Below are 10,978 nucleotides of genomic sequence, written 5' to 3' on the forward strand. Positions count from 1 at the left end.
ACGGGGACTGGGCAAGGAGCTTCCAGGCAGGCACTGCACTGCCTTTAAAAAAAAGCTCTTTTCTCTCACCTTCTTTCAGCAATAATGCTTAAAAAATACTGTGCCAATAGGAGATAATAAGTGTATAGCCTTAAAAGGGGAAGGACATTAGCGGACAACTGTGTCAGGTTGAGTTGGTCACTGAAACAAGAAAAGAAGTGGTTGCATGGGACTTTGGCTTTTTTATACAGGTCGAACCACAGAGAAAAATCATTGAAGATCAGGTCTTCATGAGCTGCATGAAGATAGTTCTCCCTAAACAGCAAACTGTCTTTATGAACATCCATGAAATCTCACCTGAAACACACCTTTACCTGTTTTGTTTACTTTAACTGCAACAAACCACGAGGCAACAGGTCAATCTCTGGAGGTCCCCAAACTGCTTCGGAACCCATGCCAAGTCCTCAAAGGGGTGGGAATGTACAGACTTGTCAACTCAGATATCCTAGTTCCTATAGCTTTCTGTGGTCCTTGTGCATTCAGCAATGGGGAGAGCTGGGCTCTTCTGCTGGTCCCTGGAACACGGTTGGTTTCTCTGGGACTTTTGTGGGCCACACTTCCAGTAGTCCATGAGTCACAGAGTTAACAAACATTGCCCAGGTTAACACAGCAATTGTTCCTGGATCAACAGCTCAATTCACAGGCTTCTGATTACATTTATTTTCCCCAGAAGATGTTTGCTTGCTTAGTATTTCCTACGAGTAAGATTTTTTTTAGGTTGTATGGTAGTCTTCCTAGGAAATGACAAAATTTCCAATCTCTTGATCATGTGAAGATGAGCAGGACACATCTCTGGAGAATACACTGCAGAGAACAGTACTGATAGTAAAAACAAATGAGCAAGCCTTTCCCACCCTTAATGTACATCCAGTGGTTCTCTTCTGGTTACCAGGCATCAGAAACAGGTCCCTAAAACCAGTGGATTTAAAGCAATGAAAAATAAACCTGGCTTAGCTGTTCTCTGTGCTGAGTCCCGACCGTCAGCTGATGTGACGAAGCAGGTGGCTACAGCAGAGAGCTGAAGGGTGTCAGGGAGCAGCAGAAGAGGGCTGCTCCCCATGGGAAGGCAGGCTGGGAGCCGATGGTGACCGCAGGTGGGCAGGGCGGTATGTCACCCACCGGGGTGCAGCCCTGCAGCACCTCAACACCAAGGGCCACAGGACCTGAACTCAGGTGAGCAGGAGCACCCAGCTGACCAATGATGACCAGACAAGTCTGGAGAAATGAGGCAGGACCCGGGTGCAGAGTCAAGGTCCAGAGCAGTGAAGTGCATAGCCAGGCACAGGCACAGCTACTATATAGCTCACGGAAGGACCAGGACTGAAGGCCTGAGCAAAAAGGCAGCTTCCAAGGGAACAGGAGAGTTCTCCCAGTGGGGTTTCTCCCAGCTCTTTCCCACAGAGCTCTTTCTCAGCAGTCAGATCCAAGGTCACACAGCTGCACCACAGCTGAGCAGGCCTTGAGCGCAGGCAGCCAAAGCCTGGGGGGGTGCACCGGTGCCTAGCAAGCAGCTGGATAGGTGCAGAGGTGACAACCATTCTACTGCTTCCACAAACCTGCATTCCACGAACCTGCATTGGAAATGGTGGAATGGACGCAAGGAACCCGCTCTGGCTCTTGACCAGCTTTGCTACATCTCTAGCAATAGCTGTCCTCGCCCAAAATTTGTCGCTTCAGGCTGAGGCTGTTTGATGGAAGCAGCCACCCCTGTAGACACTCTCGGTTGAGCAAGTCTTTGGCTTCCTGCACTGGCATCGTTTCCTGATGCTCTGTTTGCTCACCCAGGCTGTGAAGATGAATCTGCCTCACGGAGATGCCCTGTCCATATGGCAACCTAAGGTCACACTTGCGTGTGGCTGTGCAATCAAATCCATGGATATCAAAAACGAACTCTCTGATCTGCTTCCCTTTGGCTTGCCCCTCCCCCCTGCAGAGACCGATCATGGCATGCACCTGGAAGAGATGCAAATTTAGGCAAAGTGCTATTTGACCAATGGTCTTGTGTAAGTCTCATTCAAACATGTGTCAGCAGTTTTACTCTAATCCCACTTTTCTTCAGCGCTCCTGAATATTGTCCGCGATGCCAGCATGTGAGCAAGCTCGGTCTTAGCAGAAGGCTTATCTCTTAGCTTTTCCCCCTGAGGGCATGTTTCTCCCCGATAAAAGTGTCTTTCGATCTGGCAGGCTGAAACGAAGAACTCTTACGGTGCTCTGACTCCTCACCGAACAGATGGCAGGGGGAGAGCGCAACTTGGTGCAGGATCAACACATTAGCAGGTCGGGATATTTAAGCAACTTTTCTACTGTCTCCTTTTGAGAAGTGCTTGTGAGATACCAGATCACAAACAGTAAATTCTTGTCTCTCCTATTGCAAAGCAGCAGAGTCGAGCTCCCACTCAGACAAATGCTAGACTTTGAGAGAAGTTAATGAGCAAGTTTTCAAATATTTTTTATTTTTTCTACACTGTCCCAGTGATCCAACACAAAGATATTTGGTCAGTTACAGACCACACAGTTGAGTTAGCTTTAATAAAATTGATAAAACAAGATGTCTGGCACTGACAAAATCTGACAATATAAAAAACTGAGGGGAACTTCAGAGGCCAAGTGACATGGACAGAACCCAAGTGGACCTGCTCCTCTTCCTGCTCCTCACACCAGCAGCTCATGCTTCCCACAAAAGAAATTTAGAATTTTGGAGAAAAACAGCAGGGGCCAGGATACATATATGCTATAAAGCCTTTCTCAGGTTGCCAAAACAAACAACCTATGGAGATTTAAAAACAAAAGAAGTCAGGTATACTAAACTGAGGTGGGATTGTTTTTTTGTCCTGAGTGTAGCATCTTTTGGCTCTGCTGTCATTAAGAACTGCAGTGATCTGTTAAAACACGTTGATTTCTGACATTTACAGCTTTCCAAAGCTTTCATTTTTGAGGAGGTTATTTTCCTGTCTCAGTCTGGGAAAAGGTGAAATTTCATAGAAGTTTAGAATCCCAAAGATGTAATTTTGTTAGAAGTTTTTGAATAAAAAAATGCTTCTGGCATTAAAAAGAAAGGATGACCTTCTTTTGCTTCGGGAATAATAAAAACTAACCAAGATTTCAAATTTTTCACGATAAAGACATTCTCAGGCATATCGCCTTCTTTTTTGCTTATCTGCTGAGGTCCTGGAGGTGGAGTAATAGCATCTCTCGCACAGTGAGGATGCGCAGGCAGATCACATCTGTGAGGCTGGATTTTGCTTTCAGACCAATGTGATTTGTTTGGGCAGGGTGAGCAGAATGAACCCACTGCCTTGAAGCTGCATTTCTAGCACAGGTGTAATAGACACAAATACACGTGTCGGTTGCATGTCCAAAATCTCCCTTCAGAACTTGTTTTGATTGAGCATGAGTTGCTTTTGGAAAGTCCTGCTGCCTCTCCTTTGGCTGAAAGTTGTCACTTCTTAGCAATGACTGAGGAAATTAAAAGTGCTCTTATCCTAACATTTCCCTACTAGTAATGTGAGAGTTTCTCAGAATTTTACTACATCAAGGTCTTTATATGGTGGTCCAATGTATCAAGTTTAATGAAGTACTAGCCAGAGGCATGAGTCTATATGGGTTTACTGTAGGCATTATAAAAAGCTTTGGGCATCCTTCCCTCTGAGCACTTGCTCATGCATCAGGTATTACCACAGCATGTGATGCCCTTGCTGCCATATCCCTTTTGCTGTTGCATTGATGCCAGCGTACAAAAAGTTTGTGGAGTTTCTAGATCAGACTGCTTTTACAATTATTTTTTTTTTCCTTCTTTTTATAACCACAAATCAGAAAATTAAGTAACTGTTTGCTTTTTTCAAAGGGACACGATGTAAAAATATTTTCTTTAGCTACCCCATTTCTCTTCATGTCCCAGGGTCAAAAGAGGAGCTGTCAGAAAACTATTTCAGATTGAGAAAATTTCTTCCAGAATGTGATTCAAAAAGCATAATTTGGGTGTTTTGTCCAGTAAGATTAATGGAGGTAAAAGAAACAATTTTAATTATTTATTTTTGATAAAAAGAAATAATTTATTAACCTTCGTTCTTTTGAATTGCAAATGGTGATCATATATTTTTGCTGGATTTCAGCTTTTGTTGGGAAATGTAGTTTCACTGATGTGTAAAGTTCCTTTCTCAATGGTGCCAATTTTGTCTTAGGTGTGGAATGGAAACCTTGTTTCCTGACTAGCTCTAGAAATTGTCTCATTGACTTATTTAGTATTTATTTGTATCAGTGTTCTGATCCATACACATACCCCAATGGTCAACAGAAACGTTTTGCTGCAAATATTTGAACTTCAAGCTGGTTTACTGGAAAAATGTCATTAGAGCTAATGTTCCCATTCCCTGAGGAATGTAAATTCTGCAGTTAGGTTTCTAAAGCATATCACAAATGTGCATTCCAGACGGTACACAGAATATTTTGCAGCATTTGCTTAGAACTTACCCTGCAACATAAAAGCTTTTCCATCAAAAGTGCACTGTACTGATTCTTATGAAGACCAAACATGAAGGAGATGCAGAATTGAAACTGACGTGCTGGAAACAGTGAATGAAAATTTTCTGAAGAATTGCCACATTTTTCCTGAAAACACAGAGATCTATCTCTCAGGTAGATGTAAATCAGTTTTGTCTCACAAATGCCAATTGAGATAGCTATAGGTCAATAAATAACAGCCAAAATAATTGATGTTAATAGTAGTTTATCTAATATAATTGCACAGGTTTTGCTTTTTCCTTTTTTTTTTTTTTTTTCCATGATGTGAGCCACTTTATTTTGCTGCCAGTTCAAAACTTGATCTAATTCCAGGAATGTCTAAAAACATACGCTATATCTTTTCTGCTGGGAAAAAAATCTCTCAACTTACTGTTAGCTCTCTGCTCCAAAAATAAAATGTACTGTACGTAACAAATTTGGTCTGACAGCATTTTCCCAGCTAGAAGGATGGAACTTTTTAACTGGTGTATAAACAAATAGAGGTCTGATCCTGCTCTTAAACATATATAAAAAAATAATAATTTTGCCCTTGCCTGTAGTATGCATAGAAACAGATCTTTCTTTCTAACAAAAAGGGTAACAAAAAAAGCCCTCTTCACAAAACACAACTTAAAAGTTAGGTTTAAATACACTGAAATATATGGAACTCCTACTGCTGCTGTTGAGGAAGGCCCATGAAAATATGTGTCTCTTGACTTTTCTATACCATTTTAGTTCATAAGTCATCATTTCAAATTGCTTTAAAGCTTGACATGAGATCCTTAAGTGCTAGTGAATCATTCAATAAGTATCTGTTTAGCAAGAAGAAGCTATTAAGAATTTAGGTTTATCTTGTGTTTTCAGATTAAAGAAAGAGATAATTTAGATTGGGAGTTCACCTAGAATAATTGTGTGGTATTCACTTTTGCTACCTGAAAGTAAATTGGGACAAAATGCAGACAGTGGAATCAAATCCAGAAACTGGAAAAGGGAAACAACATTTGTCCCAAACCATAAAATGTGCTTATTGGGTCCTTAGGTCATTTAAAAAAATAAATACATTTGTATTTAAATACTCAATTCTTACTGCACCATAGCTCTCCAGGTACATTGCTTGGTTGAATTTTTTGTGGTGGGGGGCATGCAGCAAACCCCCATGACCTGCAGCTGTCAGCATACCTGTTCTCCTTCATGGAGTGGGCTTCTCACCCCAGCTTTTCTCACCTCTGAGTCCAAACCAGAGGGATCCTCAGAAAAACTGGCATGCAGGAGAAGCCCAGTGGACTGATCTGGTTTGTATTCTTTGTTCCTCATAGCCCAATAACTAAATATTCATATAGAGAAAGAAAGAGGTCTGTTTGGGAAAAAAGTGGGAGAAATCAAAACTGCATCTCTTATCTCCTGGAAAAAGACCACCTCACCAAAAGTAGTCAGCAAACATCTTGTTTTCTGGCCCCATCTGTGGGTAGCACATAGCCAAGTGGCTTTGAAAAGCTCTCCCCACCAGAACACGAGATAACCTGGTTGTTAGGGAACTCCCTCACTTCTATTTCTTGGGTGCTGGCACACCTTTTATTAAAATGTTTGGGTTTAAAGCAATGCACTGGTCTGGGCATGTAATATTTGTATGGAGCTTAACGTGGTCCTGCCATAACACTTCTATCTCCTCCAGTGTGCAAAGTTGGATGAGAAATCTCATGAGAATGAGCTTACTCATGAGATATCTGCTAATTCTGGCTTCCGGTTATGCTGTAAATAGTATGAGAACTGCCTTTCTAGCAGTTTTAGGGAATTTGGCTCGCAGCCATTGCTAGAAAAGCCCAAGCTGTGAACTAAGTGTAAAGCAAGGGGGAAAGAAAAATGCTGCAGACTTTCAGAAAGCTCTTTATTAGTGCCAGAAGCTTACTGGTCTCTGCTCTACGTCCTTCTACTCGGGTGAATTGGCCACTGTCTTTGACTATTGCAGACGTGCCTTTGCGGGGTCGGATACTTTGCAGAAGGCACAGTTATCTGTAAGCAGGGACTTTGATGACCTGATATAGCTGTTCTGTGGAGATTTTGATGAAGAGAAGGCTATGCCAAAAACTGGGCAGCAAGCTCAGGACTCTGGCTATGGCTCTTCAGCGGCAGGTCCCCACAACAGAGACTCCAAGTCCCATTGTTTCTTTCCCCTCTGACTCCTTCAGAGGTGTTGGGATGATGCCTTTTCCCTGCCCTCTGTCTCCGTGCCCTGCCAGCTACCTGCCCTGCCTCCTAGATCTCATTTTCACTAATGGGTGCGGGAGCCCACAGCTTTGCCTTTTAGCGAGGTCTTTGGACAACACTGTAGCGCAGTGACTCAGAAAGAAGCTGGGCATTGGCAGACAGGTGGCTTCTTTATTGCCAGACTCTGTGAAAGTAATCTCAGTACCCCAGAAAGCAATCCCTGCTTTCAAAACTAAAGGTGAAAGTCATGTGCTCTACAGGCCCAAACTTGAGCACTGGATCCTATGTCATATGCAAATTATTCTCCGCCCTGGTATCAGAAATACTAGTAAGCACGTATCTGTAAACACCCTTTGGCTTACACTTAATATGCTTGTGAGGATGAGTGTGGGTACCTGAATTACTGACTGGCAAAAGTGTGCTGCTAATAGTTTGTAAGCCTGAAAAAATCAGGCAGAAATTATCACATGTATCAAAGATGAAACAGTTGAGTAGTACCTTTAGTAAAGCCTGGTGTGCAGTGTTAGTAGGCAAGCTATTGTGTTTTCATGGTGACACTAAGGTCACTTCCAAATAATTTTCAACAGTCATGAGAAGTGTGATAGAGGACATAAAATCACCAAAATGAGAGGGTCCCTTCAGTAAGAAATTAAGTAAGCAGATGGTCATTATCACAGAAAACGCCTTGTCTAAAGGGTGCCTCACATTCAAAAGATGAGAAATGTCAGAGTCAAGGCTATAGACATGAGCCTAATTCTATTCCTTTCTCACCCCAGCCCCGTTACGATACAGCTTATAGCTGTGTGACCACACATTATCTTTCCATAAAACAATTGAGTTACTCGGAACACAAAACGGTTACATGATTATTTAATCACCTGCCCTTTAATTCTCTAATTCCTCTGTCTTTAAAGGAAGCCTACGTTCACTTCTACAGGAACCAAAGATACTGAATAGCTGAGTGCTGGACTTCAGTGGTAGAGGGAGGAAAGTTTGATGTAGGCTGCTCCCCTCAGCTACAGAACAGGGCTTGGGGGACTGCTGGATGAAATTCAGAGCACTAGCCATATAAGGTGGCCAAGGATGACTGACAGAGGAGGATGTAAGCAGTGGAAGACCAAAAGTTCAAAGCCAAATGCAGCTCTGAACACGGGGTCTTGAAATACATGGCAATCCCTGCAGAGACGGTTTGTGTGGGGGATGCTCTCAGAAGAACTGAGCTTATTTCAGAGATACAAGGCAAATGTTCTCTGGCTCAACAGTTTAATTTTTCATTTTTTGATGAGTGGTGGTAGGACTTGATAGCTTCCAGAGAGCAGTCCTACTGTAACAGCATCTCAGAAAAATGCTATGAAAAGAAATTTGAGTCTGATTCTCACACAAGACTATCCCATGACTCTCATGCATGGTTCTACAGCTGTCTCTGATTCAGAATCATTTATTTGTTTGGGGGTTTTTCCCCTGCTGGTTCACAAATTAATTTGTTATGCAACTGATCACTTTGATGCCAATTCTAGGATAATACCTCAGTCAGCTGTCATTTTGCCATTTACTGTTTTGTGTCTGTGAATGTGAATGCTGTGCCCTGTTCCACCTGGTACACTCTCCACAAATCAAATTCTGTAGTGAGGTTAAGTGTCTAATTGTCAACTATTTCAATGGGTTTTAGATGCCTCCACACTTTGGAACAGACTCAGTCATCTTCCAAAATGTGAGTGGACGGGGGCCGTGGTAGCAAAACAATAACCTGGTTGGCCTCAGAGAAGCCTCACACAACTGGAAGGGTCTGAACGTGTGGGACTTTAGACTGGTTGTATAGGAGCCTTCGTAAGACAAGGACTTTGTTTCAGCATTTTATAGAGAGTACGTCTGGAAGCTTCTGCATATATGACAGTATCTCCAAACAATTTTCCAGTGCCTTGTGTTGAAGACCATTATGTCCTGAATTTCTCACTGTATTTACTTTTCATGTTCTTCATGTTGTAGTGAGTAACATACACACAAAGTCTTTGCAAACATCTGTGGGAACAGCAAGTATGCAAAGAGTAGCCACAAGAAATTCTTCATCAACAGCTTAGAAGTTGGATAGGGCTGCATACCAAATATTGTATTTGGTCATATGCAGAGTTCCAGTACCCATGAGGACATCCTTTATAGCACCAGAGGACCACAGGCTGTTCCTTCTTCTTTGCAAATAGTACTCTTGGTGTCAGACAGGAGAAACTGCAGGAAGACTCTTATGAGAAACAAGCGTGGCAGAATCTAGTAATTTGTAGTCATTTGCAAGGGCGGCCATCAGCCATCAGGCACGTACAAGACCTGTTTATGAATTGCCATTACTGCAGTATCCAAGCATCTCCTAGCTGTTTATGTAGTGCTCCTTCCTTAAGCTCTGTGTAAGACGGAAGTATCTACTGATCCCATTGTACAGGTCCAGTACCTGAACACAGCTGTGACAGTTCATAATGTTAAAGCTATGCAAGTGCATGAAGGGGCAGAAGGACATCTAGTGGGATTACCACTCTCTCTGCATTTGCAGGCCATCAGAAATCTTCCCATAGGGTTCACCTTACCTGTGACTTACTACATCAGGAAGAGCTCCCTGCAAGAACAAGGTGAAATACTGATGTTCCTATGGAGAAGGTTTAAGAAACCATGCTTTTCCTTGGAGCTCAGTGGATGCCCAGTAACTTGTCGAGCTATGCTAATTTCTTCCACAAGTCAGCCTGAAGTGACTTGTCCAATGCCGTGGTTGAGGTCCAGTAACAGACCAATGCGTCTTCAGATCAGCACACAGATCCCTGAAGCACTATCACTTCATGAGGTTGTGGGGGCTTGACTGTGATTCAGACTGTGGATTTTGTGCTTTTGACTGTCTGAAGATTCAGAGCCTGCTGTGAGAAGAGGTAAGAGGAGCTGTGGCTAATCTGGTTTGTGTAAGAAAGCTCACCTTGACAGGCTTTTGGTGGTAGTGAGTTTGAAGGCATTTTGAAGGTTATCTTCATAAAAAAAGCACTGGCAACTCACACTGGAAAAAAAGAAATGTGATTAGCAACTTATTTCTTGACATGACTAATGGCTGAGTGATTACAATACATTCTATTGCCCTTCTCAGCCAGTGTGGAGCAACTTCATCCTCTGAAGTCAATCTGCTATGATAGTTCATACCAGCCAAAGGTCTGCAATGGAACTACTGTGTCCATGCACCCAGTCTGTCAGTTCTTTATTCTCTGCACTTGTCCTCAACTTCTTTGTGTCAGAAGAGCAGGATTTCTCTGCTGACCTACATATGAAACCCTTCTAGTTCCTGACCTTGTCTTTAGGTGAGGTATCATGGAATAGGAACGGTGTTTTTTTCAGGAATGCAGTAACTGCACTAGAAAATAACTCAGCCAGGTTGCAGAATCAGCGCAGAATTGCTGTGAAAGTCCAGTACGTGTTACCATCATACAGTGACCACCATTTTTTTACATGGCAGTAATGCATAGGATCCCAAGGATGGACAAGGTGTGCATTACTGTAGGCTTTGTAAGAAAAAGGTGAGCCCGTATTCTGCCATTCTTATTCATGCTGCACATCATCAGCAGTGAATTCAACTGACGGAGACCTGACTGTCACAGCCATTGACTGGGCAATAAAATGCCACAAGGATTTCCAGTGCCTGTGGCCAGTCCTGAATGAACAGCTCTTCTGCAGCGACGGGGAGTGGAGGCTCCTGGATGTGCCTCACACAGGAATATGGACGGGGAGTGGAAGGTACCCTGCTCTGATTTTGCCCTGACCCTGCTGCCTCTTCTTTGGTACTAAAGAACCTGACAGGACACAGGGTAGCCAAATGAATAAACATTTGCAGGATTAGCTCTTTAGTTTACTTTCTTCAGGCGTCATAGCCAGAGCTTATACTTCTCTTCTGAATTATTTTGATGGTATTTGCATGTATGACGTTTGGTGTGGTCAGAGATGATGTAGAATCCCGTGAGAGGGTGGTGTATTTCAGAAAACACAGGTCCCTTACTGCGGGCTGTCCTTATTAAAATTGATCTGCAAAGAAAACTGAGCATCCTTTGCTTTGCACCAAGTTTAATCAAAAAGCTGACCGAAATACAACAAAATTTAGATGCATTTTCCTTTCAGTCGGATTATCCTTTGAAACTGTGAGCAAACCCTGCCTGACAACACAAAGGAATTTTCCCATGGATCAGCTAAAGCTGACTCACATGAAAGACTTGCCCAA

Source organism: Falco punctatus (assembly GCF_963210335.1).
Source record: "Falco punctatus genome assembly, chromosome: 6".
NCBI lineage: Eukaryota > Metazoa > Chordata > Aves > Falconiformes > Falconidae > Falco > Falco punctatus.